Here is a 5,037-nt window from a genome sequence, read left to right on the forward strand (position 1 = left end):
ATCCTGCCCTGCTACAGTCACATCCTCTCTGCCTTCTTTCCATCCTCTGTAAGGAAGGGCCCATGTGTACATTCTTATGGCCACCAGCAACACAAGACGGCAGCATTTCCTGGCTTCTTTAATATTCTTTTTTCATATTCCAATATGGTGATGATGAGGATAGCAAATATAAAGTATTATTATCATCAAGTTTATTGATTACTTACTATGTGCCCGGCACTGTGCCAACAACTGTTATCTTCTTGAGTCCTCCGTAGAACCCCTATGAGGCTAGGAATATTTTTTTATACTCATTTACAGATGAGAAAATTGAGAATCAGGGCAATGTAAGTGTCAGGACTGGACTTGAATCCTGGTATCAACTAACTTCAAACACAAAGTAAGAGAACCTCTGCTTACCAGCAATTTTAATTTCTAATAAAAAGAGTTGCTATAAAAAAATTCAGGCCATACGAAACTATAGGGACTGAAATTAGGTCAGTGGTTGCCAAAAGTTGAGGGAGTAGGAGGAATGAAACACAAGGAGACCTATGGAGGAGCTGTGAGGTGATGGAACTGTTCTGCATGGTACTGGGGTGATGGATATACTCCAAGCATTTGTCAAAAACTATTGGACCATACAGCACAATGAGGAAACTTTAATGGATACAAATTTTAAAAAATAACCAGGATGCTGGAAAATCCCAGGGTTTAATGCAGGCTGAAACAAATGAATATAACTATATTAAGATTACATGACATAACCTCACTGAAGGTAGTGGGGAAAAACATGTAACTGACCTAAGTCACTTTGCAAAATACTGTTTCAACTGAGAACTGTAAGGCTGAAGACCAAAGGAACTGTCCATAAATGCTGTACTCTGGTAGGTATAGTTGTTTCACACAGGGGTACAGGGTAGCAATTTTGAAATTACTATACATATATATTGGGTTTGAACAAGTGAGTAAATAAACTATGAGTAATGAGAGCCTGGTTTCTCACTGTCCAAGAAAGAAGTTATAAATAAGCAAAGGGGGAAGCTGCATTAGTCAGAGACATTACTATGAGGTCACGTTTATGTTATGTACACAGACAGATGCATACAGAAATAATTACAGTTATGTGAAGAGAGTGAATAAAAACCCTAGCTGCCTGCAGAGAAGACCTACAGCCAGTGACACCCTTATAGCAACAAGCACATTCAGCACCTAGATCTTGGTTTCTAAATATCATACTCCAATAAAAAGAACCATGACTCCTTGGAGAAATGACTGATTCTAGAGCCAGGGCAGGAAAAATACAAGATAAGCCTAGAGTATCTTGCAGTGCCAGAAAATAAGGAAGTGGTTTAAAAAAGGGGGGCGGTACATCAAAGGAACAAAACCAAAGCAAAAGAATTCAGAATGGTCAAAGCTGGAGCAACTTAGGCAACAAAATAAATGATGTAGTATTGAATTATAATCCAAAGAATAAATTAAATATCCATGAGTACATACTGATATAAATGATTAGATAAATAAATAAATAAAACAGTAAATAAATAGGGAAAAGAGACAAATCTTCCTTACGGAAGAATTCCAAGTAATGTATGTAGATACTTCCCTCTCCAGGAGGTGGAGCTAAATTCCCCTCTCCTTGAGTATGGCCTGGACTTAGTGACCTACTTCCAAAATGTAGAGGAGGGAAAGGAAAACAGTAACTTTATAATGGAGAAATCTAGCAGATACCACTTTAATCAAGTGATCAAGGTTAATGTCACCAGTGATAGGTCATGTTGACATCATAGACCACTGACATGATGTCATGATAGTGTCAATCCACCTGAGTGGTATTCTTCCCAAACACTAGTAACCCAGTCTAATCATGAGAAACATCAGCCTAGCCCAAATTCAGCAACACTCTACACAATACCTGACCAATATGTCTTAAAATTGTCAGTCAAAAAACAAAAGGAAAGAAAGACTGAGGAGGAGACATGACCACTAAATACAATGTGGTCTCCTGGGTGGGATCCTGGAATAGGAAAAGGACATTAGAAGAAAAACTGGTGAGAAGATCTAAATAAAGTCTGTAGTTCACATTAAAAAAATGGATAGCAGAATTACAAAGTCATTTACCACTGATTAAGATATAACTTTATTCTTTTGTATAACAGATTATTCTTTTTTAAAAAATTAAGGTCAAACTCACATAGCATAAAATTAACCATTTTAAAGTGAACAATTCAGTGGCCTTTAGGGGATTCATAATGTTGGGCAACCACCCCTTTTATGTAGTTCCCTCTATCTAGTTCCAACACATTACCTTTACTCCAAAAGGAAATCCTGTACCCATCAAGCAATAGCTTCCCTTTCCTCCCTCCGCCCAGCCACCAATCTGCTTTCTGTCTCTATGGATTAACCTATTTTGGATATTTCATATAAATAGAATCACACAGTATGTGACCTTTTGTGTCTGGTTTCTTTCACTTAGCAAAATGTTTTTGAGATTCATTCACTTTGTATCATGTATCAGTATTTCATTCTTTTTTACGGCTTAATAGTACTACATTGTATGTATATACCACAATTTGTTTATCCATATATTCCTTGATGAACATGTGGGCTGTTTCCACCTTCTGGCTATTGTGAATAGTGCTGCTATGAACATAAGTGGATGTGCATGCATTGTTTTAATACCTGTTTTCAATTCTTTTGGGTATATACCTAGGAGTGGAATTGTTGGGTCATATGATAATTCCATATTGAACATTTTGAAGACCCACCAAAATTTTCCACAGTGCCTGAACAATTTGACATCCCCACCAGCAGTGGATGAGGGTTCCAATTTCTCTCCATCCTCACCAACAGATCCTATTGGATGTGAAGTTGTATCTCATTATGGGTTTGACTTGCATTTCCCTAATGACGAATAATGCTGAGCACATTTTCATGTACTTGTTGACCATCTGTATATCTTGTTTGAAGAAATGTCTGTTCAAGCCCCTTGTCTATTTTTAAATTGTGTTGTTTGTCTATTTGTTGATGAGCTCTAAGAGTTCTTCACATATTTGGATACTACATCCTCATCAGATTTATGATTTGCAAATACTTTCTCATATAATAGATCCATTCTTGATCAGAATTCTAACCACCTCCAACTGACACACAATATGAGAGTGTGAAAATCATCTTGAAAACTGGAGGTGACGGGAGTGTCCATGGCTTCATGCTCGTCTTCACATTAGTCTTCTTTTTTTCACGTTAACCTTTATTGAAATCTTGCTAGATGAATAGTGGGTTATTGTTACTCATGAATTTGACCTGGTTCTTTTTAGTTAATAGTAATTATATTCATTTTCCATTGTTGCATAACAGATTTCCACCAAATCAGCAGTTTAAAACAACACAAATTTACTATCTTACAGTATTTGTGATCAGAAGTCTAGACAAAGATGAACTTGGTTCTCTGCTCAGACTCTCATGAGGCTAAAGTCAATGTGTCATCTGAGGGTTTCTAGAGCTCTGGGTCCTCTTTCAAACCCATGTGGTTCCTGTGGTCTGAGGCTCCCATTCTCTTTCTAACTGCTGGCCAGAGGACATTCACAGTTGCTTGCCATGTGGTCCCCTCCACACACCCTCTCATGCTTCAAGGAAGGGTCCAGTCTTTTTTAAGGACACACCTAATTAAGTCAGGCCCACCATGGATAACCTTTTTAATGTAACTCAATGATAGGTTGAGTAACCCAATCATATCATCATAATCGCAGGTTCTGCCTACACTCATGGGGAGGGAGTTATACAAAGTGTGTACAGCAAGGGGTGGTAATCTTGGGAGCGATCTTAGAATTCCACCTGCCAGAGTATTGTATCACAGTTAATTTTTTACTTTTGACAAACGTACTATGGTTATGTACATATGTACATAATATGTTTCTATACAACTAAAGTTATTCCAAAAAATTTAAAAGGCTACATCATGGATTTCAACTTTCAGGCAAGATGGAGTAGCAATGACTAGATTTACATAGGTACATAGGTACAATGTGTTTCTATAAATCTAAAATTATTACCCCAAATTTAAAAGGTCACATTATGGTTTTCTACTTCCAGGCAAGAGGGAGTAGTAATGACTAGATTTACTCTCCTGCCCAAACAATATCAAAAACCCAAACAAAAATAGAAAGCCCAAAAATAAGATATATGAAGCAATGGTTTTGAAGATACAGGGATCAAGCAAGGAAAGAGACTGATCCTCAGAGACACAGAAAACGACTACTCTGGCTTCCTGCCTGGGGAGAGTTTCCAGGATGTGGCACAGGGGGAGGAAATACAGGTGGAACCTGGCAACTGTGAGTGCAGGGATGCAAAGGTGGTTAGAGTTTGCAGAGCAGAGGACCTGGTAGGTGAGAGCTGCACACAGAGAACCATGGAGACCTTCAAGGGTCCTCGCGGGGTATTCCACAGAGGGTTGATCAGCACGTGTGTGAAGAAACAACCTGAAGCCAGGGAAAGGATTAGAGGGAACAGTGCCCAGATCTCACACAGGGCTGGGAAGAGCATCTGTTCAGACACTGAGTAGGGTACCAAGAAGGGTCCTGCCTCAGTGGTAGGGAATAATCAACCCTACATTAAATATAGCTCTGATTCCACCTAATGGATCTAAAAACAAGATCCAAAAGGATCAAACTATTACAAGTAACATCTATGACATAACAAAGCTCATGAATATTGATAGAAATATAAAAATATCCAGCACCCAAAGAGGTAAAATTCATAAATGTCTGGCGTATAATCAGAAATTGCCAGCAGGAAAATAGACCCAATAATGAGCAGAAAAATCAATTAATTGAAAATGACCTACAACTGCCATAGGTGTTAGAATTAGCACATGAGGACCTTAAAACAAGAAATATAACTGCATAGTGTATGCTCAAAAGGTTAAGTAGAGAGATCAAAGATATTAAATGACCTGAACTGAAATTCTAGAGATGAAAGCTATCATGTCTGAGATGGAAAATAGGGTAGAAAGGATTAATGGAAGATTAAAGATTGCAGAGGAAAAGATTAGTAAACAGC

Source organism: Mesoplodon densirostris, chromosome 3 (genome assembly GCF_025265405.1).
Source record: "Mesoplodon densirostris isolate mMesDen1 chromosome 3, mMesDen1 primary haplotype, whole genome shotgun sequence".
Lineage (NCBI taxonomy): Eukaryota > Metazoa > Chordata > Mammalia > Artiodactyla > Ziphiidae > Mesoplodon > Mesoplodon densirostris.